Source organism: Lagenorhynchus albirostris, chromosome 20 (genome assembly GCF_949774975.1).
Source record: "Lagenorhynchus albirostris chromosome 20, mLagAlb1.1, whole genome shotgun sequence".
In the NCBI taxonomy this organism is placed as follows: Eukaryota; Metazoa; Chordata; class Mammalia; order Artiodactyla; family Delphinidae; genus Lagenorhynchus; species Lagenorhynchus albirostris.
The window spans coordinates 42197261-42211315 of NC_083114.1; positions in this window are offsets into that span (position 1 = coordinate 42197261).

Genomic DNA, 14055 nt, shown 5'->3' on the forward strand with positions numbered 1-14055 from the left:
CCGCCCCCCGCACGGCGGCGGCGGCGGCGGCGGGGAGCCGCGAGGGGAGCCTTGCACCCCGGCCTCGCAGCCCGAGCCGCAGCGGGGCCTGCTCCTCGTAGGTTTCCGCTCTCCACCATCCTGAGGGCCAGGGATTTTAGGGCCTGGGCGGGGATCGAAAGGCCTGGGCGGGACCACCATCTACCCTCCCATTGCCGTCGGCTGTGGTTGTCTGTCTCTGCCTCTCCTCCTCCGAGGAAGGTTCATCTGGACGCAGGGAGCCAGAAGACAGTCTGAAGAACGCCTGCTTCCAATCGACGAGCCTACGGCTTGGGCCATCGCTCCGGGGGCAGAGCCATTGCCCCCGGGTCCCGGAATGCCAGTCTACCACACCAACACTGCTACGGCTCACATCTCGACCAGCTGGATCACCGGCCCCTTTGGACTCTCCCCTGGCACACAGCCTTCTCCATCCTCACACAACAGCCTCGCTGCTGCTGTAATTCCTCTTGTCTCCTGGGAGAAATGAGATTCCTTTCCCAGGACTTCCATAGCCCACATCTGCCACGTTTCACAAACAAGGAGGAAAATCCTGTCAAGGTCTGGTGTGTCTGGATTTTTCAGTGGGTAGGGCATGTAGGAGGGGCCGATTTACCTTGATGCTGTTGAAGCTTACGCTTCAGGGCTCCTCATCGCAGGGCCTGTTCAAGGCCCTGTCCTTAATTTTGATTCATCATTTGGTATTATTTTTGAGTCTCCCCCTCCCCTCCAATTGTACAAGTTTCAGCCCCACAAACCCAGCTCTGCCCTTGGAACCTACAGAGTGCATTTTGTGTAGGACCAAGACATCTCACACCGCACTTCGAGCCTGCAGGGACTGACTTTCTTGTTTTGACTGGGAAACAGCAAAGGGTTTGGAGTCAGAAGTCCCAGCTTCCGAGCTTCTCGGCTTCCCAACCTTCTTAACAGTGTGAGTTTGATTGAATCTCTTAACCTCATCTGATCCCAGTTTCCTTGTCTATAAAATTAAAATAGCAATCCTATGTTCTCTGCTTTCCTCGCCAGGGGCTGGAGGGTCGAGTGAGATGATATATGTAAAACTGTAAAATACTCCACAATGTCACTTGTGATGTTTACAATGAGACTTAGACCCCAAGAAAGTTCCAAGTCTTCCACACACAGATCTGGAGTCCAGGTGTCCTGGCTCCTGGCCCTGAACTTCTTGGCTGGGCCAAGGGGCCTTTCGGTAAAGGGCTTTGGAATAAAACAGGATGAACATGAATCATAAGAAGGATAATAATAATTATTATTTTTAATTAATTAATTTATTTTGGCTGCATTGGGTGTTCGTTGCTGTGCGTGGGGCTTTCTCTAGTTGCGGTGAGTGGGGGCTACTCTTCATTGGGTTGCGTGGGCTTCTCATTGCAGTGGCTTCTCTTGTTGCGTGCAGAGCACAGGCTCTAGGTGCGCGGGCTTCATTAGTTGTGGCATGTGGGCTCAGTAGTTGTGGCTCACGGGCTTTAGAGCGCAGTCTCTGTAGTTGTGGCCCGTGGGCTTAGTTGCTCTGCGCCACGTGGGATCCTCCCAGACCGGGGCACGAACCCGTGTCCCCTGCATTGGCAGGCGGATTCTTAACCACTGCACCACCAGGGAAGCCCAAGAATGATAATTATTGATTTTTCATTTCTTGGGCAGCAAAAATCATAGCTGGCACTTTTCCCACTTGGAAACCAATTGGCTTGTTTTACATCTATTGTGTCTCTGGTGAGGTCAGAAGTCTAGGACTTGGGCTATGGGCCAGAGCATGAGGGAACCTACCCTTGGTCTTTTTTATATGCCGCCTCTCCCAATTCACTTCCCCCTCCCTCCCAGTTTTCTGCCCTGTGCCTTGAAGCAGAGCCTCAGCATTCCACAACCCCAGCCAGGCTGGTGACAAGGCATAATCCTAGTTACTCATTCTCCACTTGGCCCCAGCCTTTCCTTGGGTTGCCAGTATCCCAGCACTAGCTCATATAAAACCCCTACTGTGCCTGGAATGCATTAACCAAAGTGTGGCACTTAAATTCCTAGTGTACATGGAGTAATTTTAGATAGTATACAGATGAATATATTGTTTTCAAAGTTATGTATTATAATGCGTATTTGGAAATGCACTTTTTTTAAAATTTAAGATAGTGACATAAACCTGCTTCTTTTTTGGGGGGAGCTACTGTCCCTCATTTATTTTTTTCTTTTTTATTGAGGTGTAACTTACAGATAATAAAGTGTACACATCTTAAGAGTACAGCTTGATGCATTTTTACCTATGTATACATAGTTTACATGTTACACATATGTATGTATATATATTCATGCATATATATACATATATGTATAATGTAACTACCACCCTGATCAAGATATTGAATATTTCTAGCATTGAGCAAGCTCACTCAAAGTCAATATTCCCCTCCAAATGTCACCAGTATTCTGAGCTATTGCCATAAGATAAGTTTAGCCTGTTTTCGGAGTTCATATGCATGGAATCATTCAGTATGTATTCTTTTACATCTAACCTCTTTCACTCAACATTATGTCTAAGATTAATTTATGATGTTGCACGTAATACTGGTTCATGCCTTTTCATTGCTATGTAGTATTCCACTGTATAAATATACCACAATTTATTCTTTCTACTTCTAATGGGCATATGGGTTGTTTCCAGTTTTTGACTACTATGAATAAAACAGCTTCAAACCTTCTTGTGCCTATATTTTGGTGGATATATGTATTCATTCCTCCTGGGTGTATTTCTAGGAGTGGATTCCTATATCATAGGCTATAAATATATCAGACATTATTTGATACTGCCAAGTAGTGTTGTCAGTGTTTTTGGATTTTGGTCATTCTAATAAGTGTGTAGTGATATCTCATTGTTTTAATTTGCAATTCCTTAATGGCATATGATGTTGGATATCTTCTCATATGCTTAGTTGCCATCCATATATCTTTTTTGGTGAGATGTCTGTTCAGATCTTTTGCCCAGTTTTTCAATCAGGTTGTTTTCTTTTTTTTTTGGCTTGCCATGCAGCATGTGGGACCTTAGTTCCCCGACCAGGGATTGAACTGCCAGGGAAGTCCTGACTTTGTTTGTTTTCTTATTGTTGGGTTTTAAGAGTTCTTTGTATATTTTGGCTAACAGTCCTTTATCAGAGGTGTCTTTTGCAAATATTTTCTCCCAGTTTGTGGCTTGTCTTCTCATCCTCTTGACTTTGTCTTTCTCAGAGCAGAAGTTTTTTATTTTAATAAATTCCAGTTTATCAGTGATGTCTTTCATGCCTTTGGTGTTGTATCTAAAACGCCACCACCATACCCAGGGCCACCTAGGATTTTTCCTGTGTTATCTTCTGGGAGTTTTATAGTTTTGTGATTTAGATTTAGGTATATATGATCCATGTGGGGTTAATTTTTTGTGAAGGATATAAGATCTATATCTAGATTGATTTTTAAATTTTTTGCATGTGGATGTCCAGTTGTTCCAGCACCTTTTTTTTTTTTTTTGGCTGTGCCACGCAGCTTGTGGGACCTTAGTTCCCCCGACCGGGCATTGAACCTGGGCCCACGGCAGAGAAGGTGCCCAGTCTTAACCACTGGACCACTACGGAATTCCGCAGCACCATTTGTTGAAAAGACTATCTTTGCCACATTGTATTGCCTTTGCTCCTTTGTCGAAGATCAGTTGATTATATGTATGTGGATCTATTTCTGGGCTCTCTATTATATTCCATTGATCTATTTGTCTATTCTTTCACCCATACCACACTGTCTTGATTACTGTAGCTTTATACACATCTTGAAGTTGAGTAGTGTCATTCCTTGAACTTTGTTCTTCTCCTTCAATATCGTATTGCGCATTCTGGGTCTTTTGCCTCTCCACGTAAACTTTAGAATCAGTTTGTTGATGTCCACAAAATAACTTGATGGAATTTTGATTGGGATTGCTTTGAATCTGTAGATCAAAATGACAAGAACTGATGTCCTTTTTTTTTTTTTTGGCTGCATTGGGTCTCCGTTGCTACACGTGGGCTTTCTCTAGTTGCAGCGAGCGGTGCGCGGGCTTCTCATTGCGGTGGCTTCTCTTGTTGCGGAGCATGGGCTCTAGGCGTGCAGGCTTCGGTAGTGGTGGCATGCAGGCTCAGTTGCTCCTTGGCATGTGGGATCCTCCTGGCCCAGGGATCGAACCTGTGTCCCCTGCATTGGCAGGTGGATTCTTAACCACTGTGCCACCAGGGAAGTCCAGAACTAATGGCTTGAAAATATTAAGTTTTCCTATTCATGAACATGGACATTTCTCCATTTATTTAGTTCTTCTTTGATATTTTTCATCAGAGTTTTGTAATCTTCTTCATATAGTTCTTATACATATTTTGTTAGATTTATACTTAAGTATTTCTTTTCTTTTTTTATTTTTGAGTGCTAATGTAAGTAACACTGTGTTTTTTATTTCAAATTCCTCTTGTTCATTGCTGATATATAGGAAAGCAATTGACTTTTGTACATTAACCTTGTGTCCTGTAACCTTGCTATAATCATTTATTAATTCCAGGAGTGTTTTTTGGTTGATTCTTTCAGATTTTCTACATAGATGATTACGTCATCTGCAAAAAAAGACAGCCTTATTTCTTTCCTCCTAATCTGTGCTTCTTTCTTCCTAAACTTTCCTTTTCTTTTCCTTTCTTTTCTCCTTATTGCATTAGCTAGGATTTCCAGTACGAGGTTGAAAAGCAGTGGTGAGAGAGAACATACCTACCATGTTCCTGATCTTAGTGGGAAAGCGTCAAGATACGCGCCATTAAGTATGTTCGCTGTACCTTGTTTGTTGATCTTTATCAAACTGAGGAGCATACTCTATTCCTAGCATGCTGAGAGTTTTTATGATGAATGGGTATTGAATTTTGTCCAATGCTTTTCCCGCCTCGATTGATATAATCATGTGACTTTTCTTCTTTAGCCAGTTGATATGATGGATTACATTAATTGATTTTCAAATATTGAACCAGCTTTGCATATCTGGAATAAATCCTACTTGGTTGTGGTGTATAGTTCTTTTTATACATTGTTGAATTTGATTAGCTAATATTTTGTTGAGAATTTTTGCATCTATATTCATGAGAGATATTGATCTGTAGTTTTTTTTTTTTTCTTGTAATGTCTTTGGTTTTGGTATTAGGGTAATGCTGGCCTCGTAGAATTAGTTAGGAAGTACAGTTATCCCTTGGTAACCACAGGGGCTTGGTTCCAAGACCCCTGCAGATACCAAAATCCACAGATACTCAAGTCCCTTATATAAAATGGCTTAGTATTTGCATATATCCTATGTACATCCTCCCATATACTTTAAATCACCTCTAGATTACTTATAATACCTAATACAATGTAGCCGCTATGTAAATAGTTGAAAATACAACGTAAATGCTGCATGAATACTTGCCAGCACACAGCAAATGCAAGTTTTGGTTTTGGGAGCTTTCTGGAAAAAAATTTTTTGGAATATTTTCAATCCACAGTTAGTTGAACCTGCAGATGTGGAACCTGAGGATGCAAAGAGTTGACTGCTTCTATCTTCTGGAAGAGACTGTAGAGAATTGTTACAATTTCTTTCTTAATTTTTTTTTTGTTTGTGGTACGCGGGCATCTCACTGTTGTGGCCTCTCCCGTTGCGGAGCACAGGCTCGGGACGCGCAGGCTGCGGACGCGCAGGCTCAGCGGCCATGGCTCACGGGCCCAGCCGCTCCACGGCACGTGGGATCTTCCCGGACCGGGGCACGAACCCGTGTCCCCTGCATCGGCACGCAGACTCTCAACCACCGCGCCACCAGGGAACTCCTTTCTTAAATGTTTGATAAAAATCACCAGTGACCCATCTGGGCCTGGTGCTTCTTGTTTTAGGAGGTTACTAATTATTAATTCAATCTCTTTAATAGATAAAGACCCATTCAGATTTCTTCTTGTGTGGATTTTGGCAGATTGTAGTTTTTAAGGAATTGGTCCATTTCATCTAGGTTGTCAAATTTGTAGGCATAGAGCTGTTTATAATATTTCTGTATTATCCTTTTAATGTATATGAGAGCTATAGTGATGTCCCCTCTTTCATTTCTGATATTAGCAATTTGTGTCTTCTTTTTCTTAGTTACCCTGGCTAGAAGCTAATCAATTTTGTTGATCTTTTCAAAGAACCCGCTTTTGGTTTTGTTGATTTTCTCTACTGATTTCCTGTTTTCAATGTCATTGATTTCAGCTCTGATTTTTATGATTTCTTTTCTTCTGTTTAATTTGCATTTAATTTGCTCTTTTTGTTCTTGTTTCCTAAAGTGGAAGTTTAGATTATTGATTTTGGATCTTTCTTCTTTCTGATACTATATGCACGTGGTGATATAAATTTCCCTGCAAGCAATGTTTTTGCTACATCTTACAAATTTTGATAAGTAGTATTTTTGTTTTCATTTATTGCAAAATATTTTTAAATTTCTCTTGAAATTTCTTCTTTGACCCATGTGTTATTTAGAAGTGTGCTGCTTTATCTCCAAGTATTTTGGGATTTTCAAGCTATCTTTCTGTTGTTGACTTTTACTTTAATTCCATTGTGTTCTGAGGGAAGACATTGTATGATTTCGTTTTTTTTTAATTATAAATTTATTTATTTGTTTATGTTTGGCTGCATTGGGTCTTCGTTGCTGTGCAAGGGCTTTTTCTAGTTGTGGTGAGTGGGGACTACTCTTTGTTGCGGTGTGCAGGCTTCTCTTGTTGCAGAGCACAGGCTCTAGGCGTGCAGGCTTCAGTAGTTGTGGCACGCGGGCTCAGTAGTTGTGGCTCAAGGGCTCTAGAGCGCAGGCTCGGTAGTTGTGGCGCATGGGCTTAGTTGCTCCATGGCATGTGGGATCTTCCTGGACCAGGGCTCGAACCCGTGTCCCTTGCATTGGCAGGTGGATTCTTAACCACTGTGCCACCAGGGAAGTCCCTTTTATTTTATATCTATACAAGATGATGGATGCTCACTAAATTTATTGTGGTAATCATTTCATGATGCATGTAAGTCAAATCATACTGTACACTTCATCTTTGATATACTAGTCATTTAATTCTGTTACGGACATAAGTTATACTCTGTATGATTTCAGTTCTTTTACATTTGTTAAGGTTTTTTATGGCCTAGAATATGGTCTGTTTTGGTGAGTGATCCATGTGCAGTTGAAGGGAATGTGTATTTTGCTATTGTTGCTTGGAATGTTCTACAACTGTAACCTAGGTCAGGTAAGTTGATGGTGCTCTTCAGGGGTTCTGTATCCTTAATAATTTCCTCTCTACCTGTTCTGTGGATTATCGAGAGAGTAGTTGTAGTTTCCTACTGTAACTGTGGATTTACCTGTTTCTCCTTTCAGTCCCATCAGTTTTTGCTTCATGTATTTGAAGCTCTGTTAAAAAATTATATATGCTCTATTAAAAAACTATATATGTGGAAATGAGTGTTCACATATAAATATATCTGGAGGAAAACACTCTAGATTATTAACAATGGTTACTGGGGTGGGGGTGGGGTATTGGAGGCTTTTATTCTCTATGTTAAATAGTTCTGTAATTTTAAGTGTTTTATAGTATACATGTATTCTTTTTGAAATTTGAAAATATACAGACATGTTTTAAGGGAAAGAGAAAGACGATTGCATGGCTGCAAACGTGTCCTCCTAGCCTGGGCTATCTTGGAAAAAAGTCAGCTGGGTGCTCTCTGTCCCATTCCTGCCAAGCTCCCAGACCATGGCTTCAACCTACTGCTTCTGCTTGCTTACCAGCCCTTCCTTCCTCACTTCCTGTCATCTGGCTTTGGGCCCAGGTGCCTGGGAAAGAAACAATTTTTTGAGGTCACCATGTGGCCTGCCAACCCAGCAGGCTTTCCACCATGTGACTTGGCTTTGCTGAGCAAATTTCACCCACTTCATCTTCAGATTATTTCTCAATGTTTTCCATTTTCCAGACTCTTATTCTCTCAAGATATCCCCCCTTTCTCATCACTGGGCCAGCTCATACTTTTCCCTCAGGAATCAGAGTAAATGTCTCGAGGAATCCTTGCCAAACCTCAGCCGGCCTCTGCTCCCAGCACTCCCTGCAGAATTACGCATCATTCTTGTTGAACGCCTGGCTCCCACGCAGACTGGAAGTCCTATGAGAATTGGAGCTATGTCCACCTGCCTCTGCTATTGACTCACCTACATGGAAGGATTCCCAATTTGCCTCTTTGCAGCCAACCTCTCCTGTATACAGCTCCCAGGTGAATCACTTTCATCATGTCATCCCCAGTTCTAGAACCTGCAGTGACTTGCTGGTGCCTATTGAATCAAACCCAAACTCTTCCTCTTGTGTATATTTAATGACATCAACATTAAAGATTTCTGTTCAATGAGGTGGACAAAGTTAAGAGAGAGATGACAAAATGGGAGAATATTTTTGCAACGTCCAAAACCAACATAGATTCTTCCAGATCTCTTGCAAATCAACCTCCGAAAAGGCATCAATAGAAATATGATCCAATGATGTAAAAAGACTTTATATAAGAGGAAACGTTAAAGACTAATCACCAAGTGCAAAGATGCTCAAGCTCTTTGGTGATCAGACAAATGCAAATAAAACAACAGTGAGGGGGCTTCCCTGGTGGCTCAGTGATTGAGAGTCCGCCTGCCGATGCAGTGGACACAGGTTCGTGCCCCGGTCCAGGAAGATCCCACATGCCGCGGAGTGGCTGGGCCCGTGAGCCATGGCCGCTGAGCCTGCGCGTCCGGAGCCTGTGCTCCGCAATGGGAGAGGCCACAACAGTGAGAGGCCCGCGTACCGCAAAAATAAAACCCCCAAAAACAGTGAGATAATACCTCAGTCGGGGTAGGAAAAATCAGACAGCTGGATAATATCAATCATATGGGAATATAGGAACTTCCTGCTCTGCGTGTGGGAGTGTGGCCTGGTGCAGACATAGCAGAGAAAAATATGGCTGTACTTAGTCAAATGAAGACAGATGTATTTATACCCTATGACCTAGCAAGTCCACTCCTGGCTTCTACATTTATAACTCAGAGAGATTCTCACTAGATCCATAAGAGGACAAGGCTGAGGATGTGCATTGCAGCATTGCTTACTGGAGGGGAGTTGGGTGCAGTCAGATGTCCCTCCCTGGGCGAGTGAAGAGGCCAAAGGTGGGGAATGCCCCCATGGAGCACCCCACAGCAATTCAAGCAACTCTGTTCCTGGCTGGATCCAACTCAGGGCAACCTGGCTGGATCTTAAAGCCACAGTGCTGGGTGCAAAGAGGACGAACAGTGCAAGGCCTAGAACACAGTGCTGGTAATGTATAGAAATACACACACACTGTATGGTCAGGCCATTCAAGACGGCTGTTCTCTTGCTCTGTGTACATCCCCTGCCCAACCAGTGCCTGCTTCACCTATACCCTACGCACATGACTGACCTTCCTGTGTACTTGCCCCAGGCCCAGCTAGTGATAGCTTATCGAAGGGGTGGTGAGGGGCATGCCTCTCTGCTGCTTTCCCTGGTAACTAACGAGGCAACCTGATGTCAGTTCCCCCTGTATGTGGCAGTCTCCCGTTCCCTTAGGGAGCGAAGACTGCCACCACGTCCTGTCTGCCGTACATGGTGAGGTGTCGCTCCAGGACCCTGCTTCACACATGTAGGCTCCCGTATCCATTAAACCATCGATGTGTCTATTGCTCACTCTGGGCTCTTTCTTGGGTCTCGAAGCTGGGCAAGCACAGGGCTTGTAGGCCTGTGGGGTACAGCCCAACACACACATACCCCCTGAAACCAACCAAAAAGAGGCATTCTGAGAAATTTAGTTATGGATTGAATGCTAATTTTGCTAATTTTTTGCTAATTTTGTTGGGTGTGACAATGGCACTGCGGTTGGGTTCAAAAATGATCAGTGCTGGGGGGGACGCATAGCTGAAAGGCATAAGGGTGAAATGGCATGATGTATGAAATTTACTTTCAAGTATTTAGTTCAGCAGAGGGAAAAAAGAGAAAGTGTATTTTAGGCAAAGATTTAAGCAAGATTTTAAGGCAAAATCTTGATAATTTCTGCATCTGGGAGATGAGTGTATGGTGGTTTGTTGTACTATTGTCTCTACTTTTGTGTATGTATTAAAATTCATAATAAAACTTAAAACAATATCAATGATACATATTTTCAAGACTATGTTCACACAAAAAGATACACATTAAACATGTGAGAGTGATCACCTATGGAGGGGAAAGAAAATAGGAGGGAATAGAAAATGAGGACAAAGGGGAAGGAAGGACAGAAGGAAGGAAATAAGAACGGTCAACGAAAATCCACTCTGGACTGAGGAGGATGATTAACTTAACCCTTTGCACCTAAAGTCCAAAAGAAGGAGGAAAGAAATTGACATCCCCTATACCTCTACCACCGTGGCATTTTAATTTTTTCCATCTAAGCCTCTAACCTTCATTCCTGTGCCCACCGTACTTTTCCACAAGGCTGTCACCATGACAGTCACATCACTGCGTGCTTCCCTTAGGAATAGGAATGCACTTTTTCTTTTTTAATTAATTAATTTGTTTTTAAATTTTTGGGGGGGCTGTGTTGGGTCCCGTTGCTGCGCAAAGTCTTTCTTTTTCTAGTTGCGGCAAGCAGGGGCTACTCTTCACTGTGATGCCCAGGCTTCTCATTGCGGTGGCTTCTCTTGTTGCGGAGCACGGGCTCTAGGCGTGCAGGCTTCAGTAGCTGTGACACGCAGGCTCAGTAGTTGTGGCACACGGGCTTAGTTGCTCTGCGGCATGTGGGATCTTCCCGGACCAGGGATCAAACCCGTGTTCCCTGCATTGCCAGGCGGGTTCTTAACCACTGCGCCACGAGGGAAATCCTAGGAATGCACTTTTGCTTACTCAGTGCCAGCACTGGGCTAGGACCCCCTGGTGTGTGATCTCAATTCGTCCTCTCAGTAACGTTATGAGGTAAGTACCGTGTCCTGACCTCCATTTTACAGATGCAGAAAACTGAGCTCAGGAACGTGTTTCTTAGCTGGAATTTCAAATATCTCGGCCTCAGATGCCCAGGATCACGTGACTGCACCAAGCGGATCCAATTACTTCATCATCATCATCGTTATTTTTAGGGCCTGCCTAAGGGTCCATTATATTGATGTCGGGTAATTCACTGTAATTTACTAACAGCTCTCCTATTGCTGAGTATTCGGACTCTTTCTAGCTTTTCGCTTTCATAGACAGTTCTGCAAAGAATAGTTTCAGGTACAGAGATTTTCAACTCTGTTGAGTTATTCCCTTGCCGGGAGCGGGTTAGGCTTAGGTTACTCCGTGTTCACACAAAAGGGTGTTCCTCACGGCAGCTAATTCACGTTGAGGTAGTTTTCCTGAGAGGAAATGTGGACGTGGGGGGCAGGGCATCTGCGAGGAGAGGGGGCAGGAAATGTCGGGAGAGTAAGGTCTTGGGCCAGGCAGGAAGCTGGATCCCGACTGATTTTTTGCGGTCTTCACGTTTCCTTAATGCCTTCCCTGCTGACTTAGGGTGTCCCTCTGTCAAGCCCTGGGGACTGGGACAACTCTGTGGGACATGAAGCTGCCGTGTGTGGGAAGTGAGTGGCTGAGACTGCTATCCTGGGGCCACAGTAGCTCTCTGGCCCTTTGGCGGCCGCCCTGGCCAGCCTGGGAGGGGTCAGCTGGGGATAGGCAGCATGTAAATATAGATCCAGGGAAGGAAGCCAGGCGGCCCAACCCTGCACTGACCTCTCTTTGGAAGGTTGGGGTGGTGAGGGGTGATGTCCTGACACCTTCCTCACCAGGGGTGGGTCACACCTGGCCCAGCAGTCCCCTAGAGTTGCTGGAAGTGGCTGGGGGTGGGATTGGGGGGCAGGGCCTCCAAGGGCATCACAGTGGGGGCTGGTGGAAAGCTGGTCAAGAGATGCTGTTCCTGTGTGACCGATGGCAAATCGCATTTTCTCTCTGACAATTTCTGTTAGCGGTGCTGCCCAGCCTGATGTGTCCAGGCTAAGGGGCCAACTGGTCCTAAGGGATGTGGGGTTCACTGTGCAAGGGGCAGGGGGCGCCCCTCTCCCCACCTCCATGGGTCTTGCTTATTTTGGAGAGGAGGGATGTCCGGGCATAAACTTGTCTTCCCTTGCTCTCCCACCCCCTCACTGGGTGCTGGCCCTCTCCACCCTAGGGCTCTGGGCCACCAGCCCTGCCTCTCCCCCAACTCTAGTGCCACACCCCTCCCCCAGCCTGGCCCTTCCTGCCCCCTAGGGCCACAGCCCTACACCAGCTCCACACCATACGTTCCTTCTCCACCTGGTCCAGCCCAGACCCCTTGGACCCCCGACCCTGGGAAGGGAATTCCAGCATGGCACTCACTCCACCACAGATGCATTTATTTAGTAAAACCTATTCCCAAACATCAAGGGGAAGGGTGCTAGCGGGGTGAGTGACTTTTTCCACTTGGCAGTGTTCAAGGAGCAGAGGGTAGGAAGGGGCAGGGGCATCCCAGTCAGAATAACAATACCAGCAGCTAACTTTATTGAACTCTTCTGATGGGGTCTGAGGCCAGGCGCTGTGCTAAGCAATCACTTTATAGGCAACGTCTCCTTTAATTCTTATAACAAACCTACGAAGTAGGTACCATTATCGTCCCCATTTCACAGATGAGGAAACTGAGGCGTAGAACAGTGAAGTGGTGGGAAGCAGCTGTGAGCCTTCAGGAGGTACCTGAGAGCCCTCTCTCAGCCTCCTTTTTTTCTGTCACACCCTGATTCTCAGTTTCAACCATCTCTCACCACTTCCAGCTCTTTCAACTCTTTTTATATTTTTCTTTTGTAAAAAAATAGATTTTGCCCATATTCTGCAGCTCCCACTGTCTCCTACCCCAATTGGTCGAATCTGGGTTCTCCCCAAGATTTGGTTCAAGCGGAGCTGAGGACAGTGTGTCTCTAATTGGGGCTCGTGTGCGCGAGTGTGCCTGCGTGTAGCTGAAGGACAATGAAAGCTCTGAGGATACACAAGGTATAAATTACAAACCTCCCTCCCTCCCCCTCCCCATCTCCTCCCTATCTTCCCACCCTCCCCCACCCCCATCCAAATGAAGAACAGACTGTACACTGCCCCCCACTCCCAACCCCAAGGCAAGGGCTTGTCTCAGTCACCTCTGTGTCCACGGGGCCCAGGGCCTTAGATAAATGTTTGTGGAATGAATGGATGAGTGAATGAATGAGAGCGTGGGGGAGGGAGCAGCACTTAGGAGTCCTGAGTCCCAGCCCTCATTTTGTCCTCACCTGCACCTTGCCCTCACCAGGACACCTTCCTCCGCCCCAGAGAAGAGGGTCCCCAGTGGGAGCAGAGAGGGGGAAGAGAGGGGCCAGCAGAGGCATCATGGAAAGGTGGGTGACTGAAGTGGACTCTGGCCTCAGAGGTCAAATCCCGGCTGTATGGCTCAGGAGCTCTGTGACTTTGGGCAGGCTTGAAGAAGGATGACTACTGTGTAATAGTCCTTTCAGATTTTACGAAGCCCTTTTTTCACATTTATCTTTGGTCCTCAGAAACCATCCTGTAATGTGGGTGTGATTATCAATATACCCATTTTACAGATGAGGAAGCAGAGGCAGGAGAGATCCAGGGACTTGCCCAAGGTCACACAGAAAGCAGGAATTTGAATCCCCCCCACCCAACTCCCATCCTCTTTACTTCCCGTGTCTGTGTCATGAGGAGGTAGGGCTTGAATCTAAGTCTTCCAGGGTGGGACCCCCCAGGTGGCAGTGTGGCCACAGGAGGGACTGCACAGCGAATCCCCCTACTGTGGGCCCCACTGGCCTTTTCTATCCAGAAAAGCCAGTCTACCCTTCATACAAGGTTTCCTAGACACCCTTTCCTTCCCCCACCCGTGGCCCCAGGGCCTCGACTGCTGCCCCAGGAGGGACCTGGGAGTCCCTAGGGTGCCCATGAACTTCTGCTTTTCCTGGGAGAGTGGGGAAGTGGAATGATGGAGGGGGCTCTGGGGCCTGGGCCCTCCCC